The following is a 23,639-nucleotide window of genomic DNA, read 5'->3' as shown; positions in this document are numbered from 1 at the left end:
TCTCTCATGAATAAATAAAATAAAATCTTTAAAAGAAAAAAAGAAATGAAGAGGGAAAAATAAGTAGGTATGGTCCTTATATTCATGAACTTACTGCCCAACAATGGAAAAAGAAATTAATTAGCAATCACAAAGAGAAATCATAGAATAGCATCCCAGCAATGATCCTCATATCCTAGAATTTTGACTACAGCCCAGAGCTAAGCACACCACAATCCATGTTCATAGAGTAAGCCAAGGAGCACAGGTATGGGGGAGCCATCTCCTCCTGGAGTTATTAAGAAATATCAGCCTGGCCCTAAGTCCACCACCTATTATCCAACCCAAACTCTAGTCAATAAAAAATGGGACTGACACAGAGGATGGACATCTTTTGAGAAGAATAGAACTCATGGGGGAAGATGTTATCTCTTCCTCTTCCTGCTTTGAAGACAGAAAAGGTAAAATGAATAGGACTGACTCTTAAATACTGAAATGGAAAAAGTTATAAAATTCGGTTGACTTATCATTAAGGAATATGGTATATCCTGCTTTTTTGCAACGGGTTTGCCGCCAGAACACAGATGTCATGAAAACCACTGCTAAACCTAAACAAAAATGGGAAAGGAAAAGACTCACCTCAACATCGTCATCATTGGACACATAGACTCAGGCAAGTCCACCACTACTGGCCATCTGATCTACAAATGTGGTGGGATCGACAAAAGAACTATCGAAAAATTTGAGAAGGAGGCTGCTGAGATGGGAAAAAGGCTCCTTCAAGTATGCCTGGGTCTTGGATAAACTGAAAGCTGAACGTGAACGTGGTATCACCGTTGATATCTCCCTGTGGAAATTCGAGACCAGCAAGTATTATGTGACCATCATTGATGCCCCAGAACACAAAGACTTTATCAAAAACATGATTAAAGGCACATCTCAGGCTGACCGTGCTGTCCTGATTGTTGCCACTAGTGTTGGTGAATTTGAAGCAGGTATCTCCAAGAATGGGCAGACCCGGGAGCATGCCCTTCTGGCTTACACACTGGGTGTAAAACAACTAATTGTTGGTGTTAACAAAATGGATTCCACTGAACCACCCTGCTGCCAGAAGAGATACAAGGAAATCGTTAAGGAAGTCAGCACCTACATTAAGAAAATTGGCTACAACCCCAAACACAGTAGCATTTGTGCCAATTTCCGGTTGGAATGGTGACAACATGCTGGAGCCAGGTGTTAACATGCCTTGGTTCAATGGATGGAAAATCACCCATAAAGATAGGAATGCCAGTGGAACCACACTGCTTGAAGCTCTGGATCACATTCTGCCACCAACTCGTCCAACTGATAAGCCCTTGCATCTGCCTCTCCAAGACGTCTACAAAATTGGTGGTATTGGTACTGTCCCAGTGGGTCGAGTGGAGACTGGTGTTCTTAAGCCTGGCATGGTGGTCACCTTTGCTCCAGTCAATGTTACAACTGAAGTAAAGTCTGTTGAAATGCACCATGAAGCTTTGAGTGAGGCTCTTCCTGGGGACAATGTGGGCTTCAATGTCAAGAACGTATCTGTCAAAGATGTTCGTCGTGGGAACGTGGCTGGTGACAGCAAAAATGACCCATCAATGGAAGCAGCTGGCTTCACGGCTCAGGTGATTATCCTGAACCATCCAGGCCAAATCAGTGCTGAATATGCACCTGTGCTGGATTGTCACACAGCTCACATTGCTTGCAAGTTTGCTGAGCTGAAGGAGAAGATAGATCGTCGTTCCGGAAAAAAGCTGGAAGATGGTCCCAAGTTCTTGAAATCTGGGGATGCTGCCATTGTTGATATGGTTCCTGGCAAGCAAACCTATGTGTGTTGAGAGCTTCTCTGACTATCCTCCTCTGGGCCATTTTGCTGTTTGTAACATGAGACAGACGGTTGCCATGGGTGTCCTCAAAGCAGTGGACAAGAAGGCAGCTGGAGCTGGAAAAGTCATCAAGTCTGCCCAGAAAGTTCAGAAGGCTAAATGAGTATTATCCCCCAACACCTGCCACCCCAGTCTTAATCAGTGGTGGAAGAACGGTCTCAGAACTGTTTGTGTCAATTGGCCATTTAACAGTAAAAGACTGGTTAATGATAACAATGCATCATAGAACCTTCAGAAGGAAAGAATGTTTTGTGGACCATTTGGGGGTTTTTTTTGTGTGTGTGTGGCAGTTTTAAGTTATTAGTTTTTAAAATCAGTTCTTTTTAATGGAAACAACTTGACCAAAAAATCTGTCACAGAATTTTGAGACCCATTAAAAATGAGAAAAAAAAAAGAATATGGTATATCCCAAGTCACAGAAAAGGGCACTTCAACATAGCCCAATAAAGAACAATTACTGAAAAAGCTCGTGTGTGTGAGCACATATGTATGGTTATGAATAGGAAAGTTTCGCCTTCACATTCAGAGCAGAGGTGCTCAGCTGCTCCATAAAACCATTATCAACTGGGGTCCTTTTGCAGGCCAACTAGCAAAAGGAAGGTCTCTCTGAAGAAGTGTATTGATCAAAACATGAAGAATGAATATAAGTACAGACAGCAAAGGGTGGGGAAATGAGAGGACTCCTTGGCAGAAGGGAGAGCCCATACAAAGCCCCTGAAACAGCATGGCAAATAGAAGAAAGGCAAAGATAAGCTATAAGGGGTAGAACCCTGAGGCCCCACCAGGGATTTTTTTTTTTTTATCCATAAGCTTTTAGGAAAAGAAGTGACACTAGTGTATGTGCATTTTTAAAAGATCATTGTAGCTAATGTATGGAAAACAACTGAAGGAGGTTAAAAGAACATATGTTGTGCACCTTTTTAAAAAAATCATATTGTACCACCTAAATAAATACAATTTTTATGTCTGAATAATACTGCAGTAAAGCTAAAAAAAAATATATATATATATCCTAGGAGACCAATTAGGAAGTTCCTATGGCCCCCATATCCTAATCCCTGAGACCCTTCAGTATGTTAGGTTACATGGTGAGGGAAAATAAGCCTGGCAAATGAAATTAAGATTCCTAACAGCTAACCTTAAAATAAAGTGATTATTCTAGATTCTTGAGTGGCTCCAATATCATCACAAGTGTCCTTAAAGATGGAAGAGTCAGAGAAATATTTCAAGAGGCTTAACTGATGGCTTTAAAGATGGAAGAAGAGTCCACAAGTCAAAAAATAGCAGGTGCACTCTAGAAGCTAGAAAAGCAAGTAAATGGATTCTCCCCTAAGCTCTTAGAAGGAACACAGCCCTGCCCACACCCTGATTTTAGCTCACTGAGATCCCTTGGGACTTCTGACCTCCAAAATTGTAAGATAATAAATTTGTGTTGTTTTAAGCCTCTTTGTGGTGATTTATTACCACAGGAAACAAATACAAGTGGCCTTTGAGATATCTAAGTGGATGGCAATTGAGTAGGAATATAGAACATCATCTAAGACAGGGAATATAAACTGGAAAGAAAGGGGCCCCAGAGGTTGGCAATCAAATCTATTACCTTGGCAGTCAAAAATATTTTTATGTTTTTGCAGTGAAATACCATTTTGCATTTATCAGGTTAACAGAGGTCACAAAGTCAGACTCTGTGGTCCTAGTGAGAATGTAGAAAACTAGGCAATCTCTGTCCTTTCTGTAACATAAAATGAAGAGTTTATGGACAGCAATTTTGTAATATTTGAAATCAATATGCATATAGCCTAAATAGATTGAAAACAGAAATGTCCACTAATAGAGCATTACCCAAATAATACTAGTCTACCCATCCAGACCCTGAAAACAATAAGTACACTTCAAGATATTAGGTGAAAAATAAAAAGCTAGGTCAAATGTGTAAAGAACACTATATTTTTTGTCTGCAAATAAAACAGGTTATACAAACATTTGTTTATATATGCACAGATGACTTCTGGGAGAAATATCACATAAACCAGGTAAAAGCAGTTACCTCAAAAGGGGCAGGAGAGTAATTTAATGATTAAAGGAATGTAAGTAAAACAGTTATAATTTTTAATGTATATATTTTTTGTCTTTTGAAATCTGGCATATGTATATACTACACATTCAAAGCAAATAGATACACTTTTTTCATTTCTCCCAAATGGTGTGGGAGGAGCCCTCAGCACTTTCCCCTCCTTTTTTGCTTCTAAATACAGTATGGTCAACAGCCAAAATCCATCATTTGATGTCAAAACCTGAATATTTCCACCTCATATCCATTTGCTTCTCCCTCCCAAAATGGAACCAAATATCTGCTTGTGTTTGTTTGTTTTTACTTTTTTTCTTTTTTAAGAACCACAAAATAGGCACATGAAAAGTTGAAATGCCCTCTTTGAAAAACTTGGGAGTATTTTTATTATATTCTTTCAAAGACCGTATCCATCTACATCTGTGGATTAAGAAAAATAAAACACTTAATAACAGTACTAAGCACGTATATGTATGGTTATAAAGATGTTGATCATGATTAACTTAATATCATAATAAACTAATAAATATTTTAAATATAAATGTTATCATTACCACTTAATTTTGGGGGGCTCTTTAGTAGTATTTAGAAAAGCACTATTAAAAATAGTTCACTTAACACTTAAAAAGATGCTCCAACACATAAACCTCCACAATTAGGCTACATTATCTGAGACTTCATACCATTCTTATAACAAGACTAAACAGAGATTCTTATTAGTTCCTTAATTGAGTATATAGACAGTAGAAAGATTTTTACTGCTTTCAAAACCCCAGGAAATAAAGCTGCCATTTAGAGGAAAACAAGTCTTAGATATTTCTAGCAACCATTTGCATGTAAGTACCTTCAAAATTTGAAAATCACCTCTCTCTTCCTGATTAAAACTTTTCCTAAAATCTTACAGTTGTCGCATAAACTTTTCTGTCCTTCAGTCCCATCAGTAAGACATTGTAAACTGACTTATCTAACACAAAATTCCTCTGATACTTTCTACTACTAGCTCTGTTATATACACTGAGTTTCATTTCTCTTGTTTGTACTCCATTGGTAACCGAGGTTTTCAAATTTCATGGAAATGTTGCTTGATATTGGGAAGGGGAAGCTGGTGGCAAGAAGAGACCAAAACTGCAAAGCGTAAGACAAAGGGAAAAATAAAGTCACTTCTCACACAGCCATGCAACTAAACTGGTTCCATGGAGTGCTCACAGTGACTAATAGTGTATACATCCTATTATTCAAAATAACGGCTAATCCAAAAAGCTGTTCTTTTATACTTTGGAAAACATCCAGGGCTTTCTTTGCCCTGTAGATTTGCCTTTCTAAGCATATCTTCTGTGAGCTAAATTAGCCTGATTCCCTCTGAAAACACAACTCAACCAACTGGGCAGAGTCAGCCAAAAGCCAACTCGAGAAGGAAGAAGGGGCAGTTCTTTACACTTCACAACTGGCTCAGAAGATGAGAAGAAAAAAAATCCCATTACCTCAAAAATTAGAAGGATTAAAATGAGCACTCCCCAGCCTCTTTCCTGAAAGAAGGGAGATAATAACCGGGTAGTGATAAGATGACAGCCAGCAAGAGCCTTGAACTTCCCTGTCCAGGGATAAACTGTACAATTAGAAAACACCATTCCACACGAGGCCAGACTCTACAATATGACCATTTACATGTTTAGTAAGGTTATGACCTTAGTGTTCAGGAGCTTGCCACCAATGCACAAACTACTTCTTTAGTAAGGAAAATTCATTTACTTTGGCTGCAAGACCACCTCAGCACTAGCAGGAACTGAAGAGCAAGCAGCATAACCTGAGAAAAAAGACAAAGTGCCTTTTCCCCAGGATGGGATGGACCATTCCCGTGCAGACACCCACTGAGCTTTGGTTTCAAACAAGCTGTAAGTAAAGTCCTGATAAGGCCAGAGGCCAGACTGAGCCAGGGCAGCAGGGTGAAAGTGTGAACTCACCAGGAATTAAGATCTTAGGGGGATCCTTGGGTGGCACAGCGGTTTGGCGCCTGCCTTTGGCCCAAGGCGCGATCCTGGAGACCCGGGATCGAATCCCACGTCGGGCTCCCGGTGCATGGAGCCTGCTTCTCCCTCTGCCTATGTCTCTGCCTCTCTCTCTCTCTCTCTCTCTGTGACTATCATAAATAAATTAAAAAACTAAAAAAAATTTTAAAAAAAGATCTTAGAAAAAAAAAATAAAAATAAAAAAAATAAAAATAAAAAAAGATCTTAGGCCCCAAGAGGAGCATGGCAGGACTTCCATGTGGTTGACCATCAGTGGTACCATGTGGGGGGAGCTCTGGGCTCTTCATCAGTCCAAACTGTCATGAGGAATCAACTCATAAGAAATCTGGTATCATGAGGATTTCAAAATCGCCACTTCCTGACCATTCAACGTCTTAAAGGGCATTGCCAAGATAAGCTTCTCCTTATTCACAAGTAAAGAGAGAAAGCTAGCTTTCACGAATGAGCAGCAAAGAGAAAGCAGAGAGAATTTTGCATGTGTGCAAGTCAAGGGAGGTTAACTCCTGTGCACCCAGGTGGGAGGACAGCATGGCTCAGACATGGATTCTTGAGCTGTTTTCTGATTGGGGGGGCGGGGGGGGAACGATACAGCAACCAGATTCCTTGCCTCTCTGGAAATTATGCCAGAAGCTATTTACCTCCAATGCTTTTGAATCTCCATTTACCACACATTTAGGGAAAAGTAGTATCTGGAAAAGTTGCTCTCAAACACTACAAGGTTTTCAGCCATCAGGAGACAATCATTTCCACTGTGCTTACTAAGGAAGGAATGTGGGCTATTATTTTAGGAACATATTCAACAACCAGAGTCAAAAAAAAAAAAAAATTTTCTGCATCACTCTTTATTAAGAAAAATAGATTAACTGGAACAATGCATTCCCCTAAGTTTTCTATCAATTAAGGAGGTGACTGAAATACAATGTAGGCCTAGACCAGGGGCTGTATGACTTTACTGGGGAACAGAGAAGCAGGCTGCACAACATACTAAGAGATAAATAAATAAGCAATCAGAAGAGACTGACGTAAGTCTAGGAACAAAAAAATAGTAACTTGAAAATACTCATACTCAAAAAGAAAATAATAAAGAGAAAAAGATGATCAAAAGCAAAAATATCACAGCTGGAACATTTTCCTTATTCTTCAGGAAAAGAAGGATAATTAGGGATTTGAGACCACAAATCAATGGGCCTCATCATATGAGAAAATTTTAATTGCCCTTATTCCCATCCATGTCTTCACACCCTCTAAAGGGTAATAAGTATTTTTTTGCCCTAGGACCAAATATAAAAGTTTTTGCTACCATTTAGGTAGAAAAGTCAAAGACAGCCACAGTGAAATCTCCTTTTCGTCTTCCATTAAGGAATAATAATTAAAAATTTAAGTAGGAAACATTCCATGTGTATGGAGTAAGAGAGTGCTAAATGTGATTTTTTTTTAAAGCAAAAACACAGCTTACTCTAGCTGAAATAGTTGCCAGTTCAGAAATATTTTTTCCACTTGGAATAAAATAATACTTCAAATAATCATTTGGAGTGATTCCTTCTGTGCTTCCAACATTGTTATTGCAAAGAGTTTAGGGTTTTAAGAGCATATTTTAAATTAAATAACTATGGTTTCAAATTCAGGTACGTATATTTTTAAAACTCAAAGCAGCCTCAGAAAGATTGCAGAGAACTAGCAGAGATCCAGAAAGTATTGCAATGTAGCCAAAAACCTTTGGATAAATAACATCTGGCATTAGGGGTTTGCTATACTTGAGTTTCTCAACTTCCTCTCTGGAGAAATTTAAGTCCCTTTTGGCCTCTCTCTGATTTCCTTAAAAATGTTTCTGGAAACAGATACTTCACTATCTTCCATCTTCTTTATCTGGAGAAGTACGGTAAGAAATGGTAGGAAACTATACTGCAGCAAGTAAGTAGGGGACATGCTACAGCCCCCATATGGCCCCCTTTTAGTCTTGCCAGTCTTTCAAATCTGCAGCAGATCTGGAAAAAGCAAGAGGCTTTGGCATTTCACTGATGTTCCGCTCCAGCCTCACTATGGACTAGCAGTATGCCCCTGAACAAATATTTTACCTCCAACTGAGCCTCACTGTGCTCCTGTCCTTCTTCCTGGGTCTGTTGTGAGAGTGAGGTTATAGGAAAAGGAACTAGCCTCTGTCTGGCACATGGTAGGCACCCAATAAATGGTAAGTGCCCAGAGAAACTGATGGTGATAACCACAAGTCCTGCTGACCTTTGGACAGGATGGAAGCCAACCTCTTCTGTTGTAAAGTGGCTCACGGTCTACTAGAACGTCCTCTATCCTGGCAGATCTGCTTCTTTGTTTTCCCTCTCCTTCTCAGCTGCTACCCCTTCCAGTCAGCTGTAGCTCTGATCCTCCCCCCCACGCGTAAGTCTTCAGTGAAATGACTTGTAAAGACCCCATAAAGAAAGACTAAGCAACTACTCATTCTTTCCTTATCCTCAAGCCATCTGGGATAACCTTCTCTTTCTCTCTAACATGTTATTTTATCCCTCTCGAACAAATAAACCAGAGCTCATCATCGTGTTAAGAAAATAACGTTCAGGACAATGTTATTTGAACTTACGTCTGAATGTATTTTTCTAATAGTAATGACCTTTTCTAATATTATACTTTGAATATACATACCTTACTTTTGTAACATAGTTTCCAATGTACAACACTATTTAAATATTATTTAAGAAATCAGAGAAGAATAAAGAAGTATTCCCTAGTTTAAACTGAAGTTGAAGATGGGAGGCAGGAAGTAAAATGGCTAAAACTTCCAGGTCTGAATTACATGAGAAGGCACACTGGCTATAATAACATTGGTGCTACTCAAAGTGTGGTCTGCTGCCAGTGTGAACTGTGTGTCCCCAGACAGCAAGGAGATAATACAGAATAATTCAGATAATAGAAAAATTGAGGGGAAGCATCTAGAAACTTTTATAGTAACTTAAAAGAGTAGCCATAAGTATATGGAATAAAATTTTAAAAATTGCGGCTTGTCTTTGTTACTTTTCTAGTAATTTTTATTTTTCTAATCTATTTTCACTGAATATTAAAGGGAAAGTACGCTGAACAGTGAGCATCTGTCAATGGCAAAATTTCAAAACACAGATCCTATACAATAGATCTGTTCCTGAAAGACTTGGGAAAAAGTCTTGTTTTGACCTTCAGAGAGAACAAAAGTTTGTAGAGAATATAAGTAACTCAGGACTAGCAATATTCCACCAAATCTACTCTCTTCTAAGGTGTAAAATACAATCCGCATAAGGTGAGAAAATAAAAATAACTGCCCTCAAATAACCTATTTCATAGGTTTGAAATATCACCTCCAAAGCTGTAATTCTTTGCAAAAAACTAATTTCATATCATGAAGGTGCATCAGTAATGACATATCCCCTCCCTGAATTCTCAGCTTCAGGTGGTACAAGCTACAGCAAAGACATACACTGAAAAAAACCAATCACATAAGCAGAACCATCAAAAGAAAACTGGCTTCCCCTAATCATGAAGAACTTGCATAGTACTCAAGGGTAAGCCTGCTGGAATCTCAAGTTCTTCTCAATGGCAGAATGGAGATAACACTTACTCCTCAGGACTAGCTAAAGGACCAAAGCAAATAATGGGTGGTAGCGCACTTTCTCAAACTAGGGAGCAGTGGTTTTCAGAGTGCCATCCAGGACCCCTGGTGTTCTCAGATACCTCTCAGGAGGATTTGCAGGATCAGACTGGTTTTCATGATGCTACACCCTTTGCCATTTTCAGTCTCATTTCATCATGAGTGTACACTGGAGTTTCCCAGACACCACATGCAGGGTGACAGTGCAAAAGACTGCCTGCAGCAGAAAGGCACAAGGTTCCACTGTCTTCTAGACCACCAGATTCTGAAGAGATGTATAAAAATAGAAAAATAGAGTTGTTTGTCTCATTGAATTTGTTTTGGAAAATATAGAATTTTTATTAAAAAATAATTTTCATTAACTAGCAATGGGTTTAGTGTTATATTTAAATATGTGACTATATTAAAATTTTTCTATTTTAATTTCTAATAAGTCAATATCAATAGCTATACCCTACATAAATGAAATATCTTTGGATGTCCTTAATAACTTTTAAAATGGCAAAGGGTCAGGAAGCCAAAATGTTTGGAATTGTTGCTGAAGCAAAAAGAGCAGTGCACACTTTCATATGCTACTAGGAAATATAACTAAGTTTGTATTTGTTAATATGTATTACTTTAGAATGCATTTATATTTACTTAAAGAAGTTTGTTAGACTGTCTTCTCCATTTTTATCTCACTTCCAAGTTGCCACTGCCCAGGAAAAAACACTGAAAGGGCCTGTTCTTCTCTGGCAACCATGTGTCCCAGGTTTCCAGGCCAGTCTGAACATCAAATGTGTTTCCAATTTTTCCCATCAACCACAAAAATGCTCTTTATATTTCAACATTTTTGTGTCCAAATGCATCTCCCAATCTGGTTCTTACATACAAGAATAATCACAAAACATCTTTCTATTATGTTGTCTGTAATTATATCTAAAATACTTCAGCACAGTTCATGTGACAAATGCCTGTTGGTTGATTCTGACCCACACCCCAGAATGGTTGGTTACTCCAGCTGAGAACATACCCCAGGAGTATTAGCAGCTGAAAGCCTCTACTCAGGCCACACTGCAGCAGTTAGTGATGAGTCTGAATTTTTCTTTAACTTTCATAAGTACCAGAAGTTTTGTTAATTAGCAAAATGAACATGGGTCAAATAGTAATATTTAAAAAATGTCGACTAGAAATACTGTAGGGTACTCCTGCTCCTGAGTAAACAGGGCATATGAACTGAGAAAGTCCAATGACCCAAGCCCTTTTAATTGGCAGCCTAGGCACAGTATTTCCACTCTGAGGGAAGACCAGAAGATAATCATGCAACTTCCCTTCTGTCCTGAGTCAATGTTTCCTACAAGGACTGTAGGAGCACTAAAAGGAGGAAGCTCAGACCTCACTGAGCTTATGAAATAAACATACTGGGCCTTGCTCATTAATAAGGATTGCACATAAGGCAAGATTCCATGTGCAATCTGTCTTAGTAGTTACAGACAACCCAGTAATAAGGCTGTTTGGGATGAAATCTACACCCTACCTATATTATTAGGCTATGGATAACTATCACAAACATTATAAACCAACGAATTAGTTTCAGAACATTAGCAAAATGTCTTTCAGACCATCTAAGCCTCAAAAATGCTCATTCCTTCTTCACTAGGACTATCATTTAACTGCTAAGAACTCCTAGGATGGCTCAAAAGCTCTAAGATTCTGCCTTACAAAGCCAGTATCTTCAGTAACAACAAAGGTCAAATTTTATCTTCCACTGAATGAAATACAGAACCTAATTATCAGCCTTTTCTGAGGAATCTAACTACTTTTTCTTCCAAGAAAAGTAGTTAAGAGTTAAGGGAAAGAATATTCAATGAATTCTCTAACATGCCAACACTGAGATATACCCTCATTAAAATATTTTTAAATGACCCAGTGCCACAGAAGACAACAATTCAGCTCAAGACATCATTCACAACCATTGAGACAGCCCTACGTCCCAACAGGGAAAAGTTTGCAGCTTCCAAAATTCAGGGTGTTGTACCATCATTTTGTTTGGGGTAAAAACCTCAGATGGTATAGAATCCATAGTCAAATATGAATTACCAACTTTGGCTTCCTCCCATAAATACTGATGAAAAAACTATTAATAGTAAGCACCAAATCTTCTCTCTCATCTCCTAAGTAACCAAAATAAGCAAGGCATCTACAATAATGAAATACCACATAACCAAAAATCAGGCTACCAAAAAAAAACTAATGACAACGAAAAATATTCACCATATTTCATATTCCACCAAGAAGTGAGAGTGCACACCAGCTACACACAACATGGTATTTCTTCTCTGGCTGGCTATTTGTCTCACTTCCTGATACCAGAGATAATCCCTGTTGATATTTTGTCCCACTAAGCTTTTTCCTCCACATATACTTAAATACAGATATATGTGCATATGTATATACATATAGACACAGATGTACAGATAGGAATAGAGATATGAGAGATGTTTAAGGGAGACTTCTACACTTTTCAGTTCTATGAATATATTAAGAATTATAACAATATTTTTAATGAAATTTGTTCAAAGCAACAATGTTTTGCATTAGATTAATAATGGAATCCCCATGGAAATAATATATTCTTAGCTTCCAGGTAACCTCAGTAAGTCTGGGCTCCAACATGACCATCTAGAAAAAGAATGCACCATTTGACCATACCCATTTAACAAGTATTTAATCAAGCATCTTCCATTAGGTGGCTACTTTGATAGGCCCAGTGGAATAACAAAGGTTCTTCCCAACAAAATCATGCAAGTCTCTGAATTCTCATTACTCCATTCACAATGGCCAAACTGAATTTGGTTAGAGTGTCTTTCTAAAAACTTGCAGCCTAGACAGCAGAAATAAGAAAACTGAGAAGTGAGATTTACAATTCAAATTGTTCAATGTCTAGGATGCACTGGATACACAGCAATAACAGATGAAGATAAAGTAAACAAGAAATCAGTGAAATGGATACCTCCACCAGGTACTGAAAAGGACCAAAGTCAAGCAGACATTTCTACATAAGAACAAAAAATGAAGATCAGCAGCACTACCTTTACAAACCCAAAACAAAAATGATGTTATGAAACATTTCAATAAGGTAGGTGATTAAGATACTATTTTATGTAATGCATAAAAGCATCTGGAAGAATCTGACCAAAACTGCACTTGCTACCCATTTGTTTTTCTTTACACTGTTTCAACGCTAAATTAGCAGTTGGCTTAGTAATTCTAGGTTAAATGGGTTCAGGTCTGGGAGATACACACACACAGTTCTGGTTTAAGTTAAATATCCTATTTACACATAGCTTTCCTAACCTTTAAGTTTCCAAACTGTATTTGCACAAATTAAGCACAAATTCCAAGTTCCGCTGGCTCAAATATATTATGGCTAGAAAGTTAAGGGAAAGATAAACATACAAAGCCAAAGTAAGAAGCAGTTCTAAAAGTTGAAAAGAAGCCTACAAAGATGGGATCAATTGAAATAAGTAAGTCTGCATCTGTTCCGAATAGCTCCACCTCATCCTCTTTCAACACCAGAGTCATAGCTCCAGTCATGTTGGCTGCTCCTGCCTTTGCCACCAACCTATCAAGCTCAAAGAGTTCACCATGAGGGTTGGCCAACTTGGAGAACCTTTAAGTCTATGAGGGCCAAACTTAGAAGAGCAGCAAGCCAGGAAAAGCACATGTGGGCATCACGCTACAGCATGCATTTCAATGCTACAAGGCAAGATGGAAGATAACCTTAGCCAAAGATAATTTCTCTAACCCTGACATCAGAACTAGACATTGTTTCTATTGTTTTTAAGTAAATTTTCCTATGAACATGTTCTGAGCTTCCCTCAACCAAGGAATACTTAGACATTCATCTTACTATTGCTTTCCAGCTAGGCAGTCATGCTTCTTCCTTACTGCCTACTTACTGCATCTTCACCTTAAGTTATAATTCGCAAAGCTGCAAGTTTGAAGGAAATTCCTAAAGACAAATATTTCCACTAAAAAGTTCTTAACATTCCATTTCAACTGCAGTATAGAGCCCTCAAGACATTAAAATATGACAGGGACACATATTCCTTGTGGTGAGGGGAACAGCAACAAAAAATAAATGCAACACTGTATATAATTAAAAGGTTTGACACTGGAGAACCCCCCAGGAAACTCTGTGCAGACAGACACCAGTTACACCATCCCCACATGAATGTTATTGGCCATATCAACAGGAAACTTACTTATGATGTTCTTCTTTCTCTTAGTGTAACTTGAAAACACACCCGAATAGTACTTGCACAGCACTTCTACCAAACCTATCCACATTCATTTCCCTACCAGTGCTATTTGGAAAAGAAAAAAAAATTTAAAGCCCAAACTGAAAATTCTTAAGCATAACCTAAGAAGTGAAGCCTCTTGATTTGTCTTTCTGCAAAACCTTCTCTTAAGAACACAAAATGTAAAGTAAGGGAACCTGTGCAGTCTCTGCACTCCACTGCCTGGGAGCCAAGAGCCCCAGGAGCTTTGGGGAAAAGTCCTTAGAAAGGCCTTGGTATTTTCATGTAGTTCTTACAAAGGCTGTTCAGATTTGATTCTTATCTTCTCTCTTCTGATAATTCACTGAGAAGAGAGAAAGCAGGGGAGATGGGAAGAAGACGACTTTGCACCAGGAGTAGGAAAAAGGACCTCTTCATAGGTCCAAGATAAACATCAAACACAAAGACCCATCCTTACCTAAAAAAACCCTGGCTGGATTTTTTGGGATTGAGAAACCTCCTGCCTCCTTGGAGTGGATGTGGTGTGCTGATGTGGGCGATCTGTGCACAAGTTTCTCCTCTCTGTTTTTACTGGCCAGCAACCTTTCTTCCTTTCCTTTCATCCTTGCCAGAAGGATTTCTCAGCTTAAACTTTGGGGTGAAGAGATAACCCGCTAGAACATTTTAAAAAGTGCTACATAATACAGAATTAGCTTTAGAAGGCCTTGGGGCAAATCTGACCTGGGTTCAGTGTGTGATGCTCTCAAGGAGAACTCCTCCTTGAAGGAACAAACCAATATGTTGCTTATAAAAAGGCATCTCCAAGTCATATATTTTTCCATCAAACACCTGGAGTACTGTTTGACACCTGCCAGTCTGGCAGTCTGATCTGGCCTCCTGAAAGAACCAGGGATAGTCACTGGGGATCCTGAGTAAAATTTAAAAATAAAAATAAATAAAAAAGAGGAATAACCCATATAGAGCACTTAATTCCAGGGAGCTCACTAGAGGCTTTTGTGTCTTGTCAGCTAGTCCTTACAGAAATTCTCCTAGAGACAGACACTATTTAGCAGCACTCATTGTGCAGGTGAGGAAATCAAGGTAAAGACACAGGTAAATACTTAAACTTATGTGGCCAGAAAGTTGTTGGGATTAGAATGCCACTGGCTGCAAAATCCCCATTCTGGTAGAGAAAATTTTCTTTCTTTTTTTCTCCTCAGATTCCATCCCTGCAGGATTTTGATCACATATCTTAGTATTCTCCAAACAGACCATGCCCTTTCCAAACTCCAACCCTTTTATGTGAAAGTTCTTCCACCTGAATATCCTTAAGAAGCCTTCTTCAGAATCAGATGATTTTCTCTCCTCTCCTGTGAGCCTTCACCACCTCTCTGGGATCAGGGGATCCCCAGAGACCAGGTACTTAAGAAATGCTATTTTAAGTAATCTACTTAACTATAAGAAATTCATTAAAAAAAAGCAATTTATTTAAATCTCAGCTTTAAATTGCAAGTGGCTATCTTAACTCTTAATTGGCTATGCAACTCTGGTATTCAGCAAGAGCTTTAAAAAAATCAAATAAAATTTTTAAAAGATCAACCACATTTTGAAGCATCAAAGTCAAATAAACCAATTATGAGGTGAAAGTGAAAATATATAAATATATATTTTCGAAGGGATGACGAATCATTTTTCTTTCTCTTCACAGCTCTCCCAAAGGGAGGAAAGAGAGTTCAAATCATTTTTAAAAGTTTATGGTAAAGGCTGATTCATGAGATATGCACTAAAACCTCAGCTTTGGGGGACTTCTAGGGAATGTGTCATCGTAGAAAAGTAGTTTATACCCTTACACAAAATAACAGCAACATTTAAGGTAACCATTAAGAATGTACAATGTTCTAGAAACATGTTAAACACTTTTTCTACGTTTTTCATAAGGTGCAAGACATACGGTCTAATCCAGGACATCATCATGGACATTAATTACAATGCCATGCAGCCTCCAGAGATATGAGCATCAGTAGCCCCAGACTACTATCAGTTTTTACACCTTTATATAATTTTCCCCTCAAGTTTTCAATTGTACTTCATACTGATGATGTCAATTGCTGGCCCAAGTGTCACCTCTCCAAGCTTCTAAGACTGCTTGTAGTTGGCTATGGACCTAAATTCCAGATATACAAACTCACTGAAACTAAATAACAGAAGAATACACACAAATTGCAAGTAAGTACCTTTCCCACAAATACACAGATAAGACAGGGTTACAGGCCAAAAAGACAAGTAGATGGCTGCCAGTAAGAATGGCCATGCCCACTGACACCATCTGCCCATCAATCACTTCTCACAGAAGTCAAAATCTCACAGACCATAGATGGTGGCTACAGACACAGAACTTCTCACTTAAATAATTCAATTGACTTATGAAATAGGAGAATGTGATGAGAGTCATCTTTCCAGATAAAGATATTCTTAGTGATTATGCACCACTGGCAATGAGAAAGTAAGTTCTGTTCTTGATGCCCCTAGCCACTTCTTGGTTAAGACATGAGAAAATTCAGTGTTAAAAGGATTTCTCCCTTGAAAAATGTGTTTTACTTTTTGTGCTACTAGAGTGTTGTAAAACACATAAGCATCTTTCAAAGAGAATTTATCTTTGGTTTGATGTCATTTTTTTCTACCATACATTCTACATTTTTCAAATTTCCTGCATGAATAATATTACTCTAATAATCACAAAAATACAACACTACAAAAATATGGTCAAGTCGTTGATGCTAACGATTTGTATCCCTATCCTCGCATATAGCAAACGAGGCTGGGTTCCTGTGGCCAAATGTTAAAGGAATTTGAGCAAGTCTCTAGACAAAACTTACCCTTAGTTTTTGCATCCTTAAAACGGGAGGGAGAAGGGAATGGGAGAAGATATTTGCAAATAACATAGCTGATAAAGGGTTAGTAACCAAAGTATATAAAGAACTTATGAAACTCAACATCCAAAAACTGAATAATCCAATTAAAAATGGGCAGAAGACACAAACAGACATCTCTCCAAAGAAGACATCCAGATGGTCAACAGACACATGATAAGATGCTCATCATCACTCACCACCAGGGAAATGCAAATCAAAACTACAATGAGATATCACCTCACATCTGTCAGAATGGCTGAAATCAACAACACAAGAAACACCAGGTGTTGGTGAGAATGTGGAGAAAAAGGAACCCTCTTGGACTGTTGGTGGGAATGCACACTGGTGCAGCCAGGAATACAGTATGGAGGTTCCTCAAAAAGTTAAAAATAGAACTACTCTACAATCCAGCAATTGCACTACTACATATTTACCCAAAGTTACAAAACTACTGATTTAAAGGGATATGTACATCTCAATGTTTATTTATAGCAGCACTGTCAATAAGAACCAAATTTTGGAAACAGCCCAACCGTCCATCAACTATGGGATGGATAAAGAAAATACAGTGTGTATATATAAATAAATATATATATATATATATATATATATGCGCGCGCACACACACAAAAAAAAACTGGAATATTACTCAGCCATAAAAAAGAATGAAGTCTTGCCATTTGCAATGATGTGGACAGAGCTAGAGAGTATTATGCTAAGTAAAGTCAGAGAAAAATCAATGCCATATGATTTCACTCATATGTGGAATTTAAGAATCAAAACAAATGAACATGGGGTAGAAAAAAACAAGAGGCAATCCAGGAAACAGACTCTTAACTATAGAGAACAAACTGATGGTCACCAGAGGGAAGCTGGGGGCGGGGGGCGGGCACAGGGGCGGTTAAATAGGTGATGGGGATTAAGGCATGCACTTTTTGTGATGGGTACTGGGTGACATATTGAAGTGATCAATCACCATGTTGTACACCTGAAACTAATATTACACTGTATGTTAACTGAAATTTAAAAATCTCAAAGAGAAAAAAATGGGAATAGTTTAATGGGATAATAGTGGGGAGAGACTTCATATAGTTGTGATCATTGAATAAAATATGTAAAACTTTGCTCTATTCACTGTCTGGTACAGAAGAAGCATTCAGTCAAGTATAATTCTTATTAAAGAGCAGAATAGAATAGCTACCAAATTCCAGCTCTGGCTTCTTGAAGCTTGCCTATCTGTCCTTCTTTCTTCTTTTCATTCAAAAATAGTTGATATTGTCAATTTCATAAGATTTGACTTTGCTGGGATGCCTGGATGGCTCAGAGATTTGGCACCTGCCTTTGGCCCACAGTGTGATCCTGGAGACCCGGGATCGAGACCCACATCAGGCTCTCTGCATGGAGCCTGCCTCTCTCCCTCTGTCTCTCTCTCTATCTCTCATGAGTAAATAAATAAAATCTTTAAAAAAAAAAAAAAAAGATTTGACTTTGCCTCATACAAAAGCATTTTTTAATTAAACAGGGAAATCACATCCCTGAGCACAGCTGAACTTTAATTCATTAACAGATATCTATTACTAATTCCCCTAAATTTAGGAAGGTTTATTTTTTTTAAAACCCACTATTTCCCATTTTTATTCTTGTGAATTTTGATAATGTCCAGACTGTAAGGTTACAAAGTCAAGTGTTAAAGTCAGTATTCATTTATTTATTCACCTATTCTTTTTATTATACCTTTAGTTGACATGTATTATATACCCTGTATTAGATTTAAAAATCTAAGGGTTACAGTTTTACCCTCCAAACATCTCACTGCTTTGGGGGTATATTAGTTTCCTAGTGCTACTATAACAAATTATCATAAACTCAGAGGCTTAAAACAACACAAATTTTCTGTTTAGTGTCCTGGATTTCAGAAATCATAAATGAGTCTTACAGGCTAAAATAATGTTTGGCAGGTCTATGTTCCTTCTGGTCTTTTCCAATTACTGGAGGGGTCATAAACATTCCTTGGCTTGTGGCCTCTTCCTCCATCTTCAAAGCTGTAACATCCCATCTTCTGCCTCTGTCCTCCAACTCCTCTCTTACTATGACCTTTCTTCTTATAAGGACCCTAATGATTACACTGGGCCTAATTGATAATCCAAAACAATTTCCCAAACTGCAGATCCTTAATATAATCATATCTGCAAAGTCCGTTTGCCATGTAACATATCCAGTTTTGCAAATTAGGATACAGACATCTTGGGGGGTGGGAGCATTAATCAGCCTTCCACAGGAGATTGACTGAAATAAAACCACAAATTTCAGCAAGAATTCCACTCTTTAAAGTTCTCTCTCTGAATCTCATTATCTTTTAACAAAGTTCCTAAAAAGTTCAGTTACCTGCTAAACCAAGTCACAGCACCAGTGAACTACAAAGTAAAAGAATAGAGGACAGGTTAGGGTCGTAACTTTAGGAGACAGATTAACATCAGAACAGGAAACAAAAATAAAATGACAAGACACCCTACAGTATAAAATAGTTATCTTAAAACACCAAGAAAGTGGTGTATTCAAAAAAAAAAAACACACAGAGAGAAGTATATAAAGAATTTTAGAAGCACCTAAAATAAAAATTTTAAATGTTTTACAATATGAATGATTTTTCAAGTACATGAGCATATGAATATATCACAGAAAAAAGTTTAAAGACTATAAAGATAAAACCAAAGATTAACAGTGATATTAATAAAGAGTATTTCTAAATATTTAAAATAGAGGTACTTTTGTTTTTTTCTTACCCTTTCTAGTTTTTTCTATAATAAACAAGCATTATCTTGAGAATCAGGAAAATGCATGCTGAAATATAATTTTTAATAATATGGTAGTTAAAAGTATAGGCCTCAGTTCTCTGAAATATTCAATTAAATCAAAATATCCCTTTCTGCAATAAGACCATATTAGTTTATCAACTATTCCTATTTTATAAATTAAAGATCTGCTCTGTAATATTACCAGGCAACATTCTGATTATTAATTGATCTTAGTTAGAGAAGGTAAAAACATCAGTAAAATACTGATGTCTCAGTATCTTAATCACTGACCATTTATAAATGAAAAAATGCATTTTAATATGGTTATAATCAGACTTATGCACACATATATATGTGTATATATGCACAATTCAATAGTTACATGCATGTAAGTCACTAAGTCAATTGATAGATATGGACCAAACGAGAACAATGCTGGTAAGCTGATCATTAGTGTATTCAAACCCTCAAAAGATATAGTACCCTATCTTTATATACTCACTGAGCTTTCATTTGTATATGCATCTTCCATTTGGAAATGGGGAATACTGAACAGACGATACATTTACTCATGCATTTCTTATTCATCTTGTTTTATGACAAAAAAAAAAAAAGGAGGGAGAGAGAAAGAAGAAAAGAAACAAGGAGAAGAAAAATGAAAGAGGAAGAAGACAGAAGACACTTCTATGGACCAGCCTAACACTGCAATCCCTTGTTTTAAAAATACCACCTTCCCCTTCTGTTTCTAGATTAGTCAAAAAAGCTAGCACAGACTTCTCAAGGACTTTCAGAATATTAATCAATTTTAGAGCCTAAAGCAGAGGGATCTACTTAATATGACAAAGGGTTCCCAGTTATTTTGTTTTTCCATTACAATTCTGCATCCTCCCAGGGTAGGCAGTGAGTGGTGGGGGGACAGTAGTGTCCAGCTGCTAAGAAGATGAGGGGCGGTCTGTTTTCTCATTCAGGGGCTTGCCCTTTTTCCTAAGCCCTCAAGGGACAGACTGCACAGAGGCAAGAGCAGGTTGGCCCACTTAAATGACCAGCTCCCCTGCAGACAGGATAAAAAGAGGCTCTGCTCAGCATCTGTTCAAAGTTTCAAACTGTTGCAATCCTTGACTACAAGCCTTTGGAGATGAGAGCCTAGGTCTGCCTTGTTCAATGTCCCTAAGCACATGGATGCACAAACATGAAATAATGATCTAATGACTGATTGCTATAAATCCTTCACATGTACCTACCTCCTGAATGCCATTTATTAAGCATAAAGAGCCCATAAAATCCTGAACGTAAAATGCATCTATCAATTTGCAAATTATATCACCTTCTACATCAAAGACACAAACAGAATATTCACATTATACCAAGAAGATCTGGCTTATGATAAGTTTCTACAATAGCTAGGTGAGATGAAGCAAAAATTATACATAGGTAAATGTAATAATCAAAAAAAGAAGATGGTATCTGAAGTGATTGGTACCCAAACTCTTAAATAATTTTTTCTTTCCTATTCTCTTTTTAAAATAGTAAAGACAAAACTGTACATAAAATTACATCATTTTATGGATATTCTTTAATTATTCCTAAAAGTACCACATTTCATAGATTTTTTTCCTAAACAGACAAAAACATTCATATGCACATTTACTAAAATCATATACCATGGTTTTTAAAGCCCCTTTTAAATAAAGGAGTGGGCTTCCTACTGACTAGTTCAGGACTGTAACTGACAGCCTAGTTACTGCTCCCCTGGATGGAACTATGGGCTCGAGGACACTGCAGACAAGGGACACTAGATCAGCCAGTAGCTGCCTCTGCCCGTGTCCAAGGGAAACAGGAGGAAACAGCATAATGCTGTGGGTGGTACGGAGTTAGCCCTCTGCTAGCCGAATGACTTCAGAGGCAGTTTACTGTGACCTCACTGAAGATCACGTCCCTCATCTATAACGTGGGAGACTGCTGCACGTCCCACGGTGCTTCAGAGATGATCCATATAAAATGCCTGCTGCCTGCAAAGTCAAGGAGAGCCCCACTGATTCAGACACGTCAATCAGCACTTCTGGCCTAGCTCGGGGAGTCAAAACCATTTTCTCATTTATGGACTTGATTTAGAGCCATGGCAAATAAACAATAACTGAGAGCAAAGCACTTTGTGAAAGACTTTGCTTCAAAACCATTTAATTTTTCAAATAGCCCACAAAAAGAAAGAAAAGGAAGACTAAAAATGACCCCAAATCACTATGCTAGGCCTAGATACGTAATAAAAATAAAGCTAAAACAAAAGAATTTTTAATTGAAATCAGCTTAAGATATGTCATCAGCTTTCACTCACCTCAAACTTTGATCACATAGTTATCACAAAACACAGACCTTTTATTTTTTTCCACTTGAAAACCAAAAGAAAAAGCTGTACATAATAAAATGTAGCACAGGATTCTACTAGTAATTAAATGCATGCTTCCAAATGCAATGTGTTTCTTATAGCAAACAGGAAAAATGTGGGCAATTTTTTCAAGAAATTTAAATAACCTCACCGCATCACTAAAAATTTTATCAATTATAAAATGCAATCCAAAGAAAACTGACACCAAAGTTTAAAATACTCCATTGTTTCTGAACTTAAAATGTAATTTATTCCAGGAAACAGATATATCAACACATCTAATGGCTGCATTTCAATATTAAAACATACACACATACACAAATGTTAGTATACTACCATTTTTTCAGTTTTGCAGGCCACTTAGAACTCAAAGTTTAATATATCTCATCATTATAATTGAACTCTAAAGATTTTTACTGTATTATATAGGCCTTCAGATAAATTATCACAAATCATCACAAATATACACAAAGATTATTTTTCAGGTCCCAAGTAAAACTAAAAGTCTGGGCATTTTAATTTTACTAAACAAACTGAGGATGAAATTACCTGAGTTGAAGGCAGACACTTAACCAACTGAGCCACCCAGGTGCCTCCACCCCGTAGTACTTTTTTTTAATCATTGTGATTCATTTTAGGTAGTCTCTATTACTATGACTTCAACTTATCTCTTTTTTTAGAAAGCTTAATGTGCTTTTAATCCTATCCAGTATGAAATCCTAGACATTGTAGTTTTGGTTTGTTTTTTAAGATTTTAATTTATTTATTCATAAGAGACACAGAGAGAGGTAGAGACAGGCAGGAGAAGCAGGCTCCCTGCAGGGAGCCTGATGTGGGACTTGATCCTAGGACCCCAGAATTACACCCGAGGCAAAGGCAGACGCTCAACCCCACTGGGGCCACTCAGATGCCCCCAGACATTGTAGTTTTTATCTTTCAGTTCAGTTAGGATCTTTTAAATATCTTTAAATTTTCGAATTTTCTTTGTGCTTCTTTTTTTTTTTTTTATCACATAGTAACCTTTTTTAATGTTCTTGTCTGCTAATTCTAATATATGACAGTTCTGGGTTGGCTCTACGTTAATGATTTATGTCCTTATTATAGATTGTATTTTCCTGTTTTAAAAAAGGTTTTATTTATTTTAGAGAGAATGAGCGGTGAAGAGGGGTAGGAGAGAGAGAGACAGAGAGAGAGAAGCACACTGACTCCCTGCTGAGCAGGAAGCCTGCCAAGTGGCTCCATCCCAGGACCTGGAGATCATGACCTGAGCTGAAAGCAGCTGCTTAACCAACTGAGCCACTCAGGTGCCCCTATTTTCCTGGTTCCTTACATGCCTAGTAAAATTTTTACATGCCAGACATTGTGATTTTTACCTTGTTGAATGCCGAATTATTTTTTAAAGATTTATTCATTCATGAGAGACACAAAGAGGCAGAGAGACAGGTAGAGGGAGAAGCAGGCTCCCTGCAGGCAGCCCAGTGTGGGACTCAATCCCAGAACTCTGAGATCTAGCCCTGAGACAAAGGCAGACACTCAACTGCTGAGCCACCCAGGCATCCCTGAATGTTGGATATTTCTGTATTCTTGAGCTTCGTTACTGGAATATAGTTAAGTCACTCAGAAAGGATTTGACCCTTTCATGTCTTGTTTTTAAGCTCTCTTAGGGCCAGATTAC

General features: G+C 37.7%; 1 protein-coding gene across 15 annotated transcripts in view; it reads right to left on the bottom strand.

Annotated features, from left to right (window-relative positions):
* BICC1 (BicC family RNA binding protein 1) overlaps nt 1–23,639 on the bottom strand; it is a 270,924-nt gene that overhangs the window by 204,758 nt on the left and 42,527 nt on the right. The gene's annotated exons all lie outside the window — the stretch shown is intronic.

Source organism: Vulpes vulpes, chromosome 4, assembly GCF_048418805.1.
Source record: "Vulpes vulpes isolate BD-2025 chromosome 4, VulVul3, whole genome shotgun sequence".
NCBI classification, from domain to species: domain Eukaryota; kingdom Metazoa; phylum Chordata; class Mammalia; order Carnivora; family Canidae; genus Vulpes; species Vulpes vulpes.
Note: the sequence above shows the minus strand (reverse complement) of the source record. Positions and strands in the feature narration are given on the sequence as shown.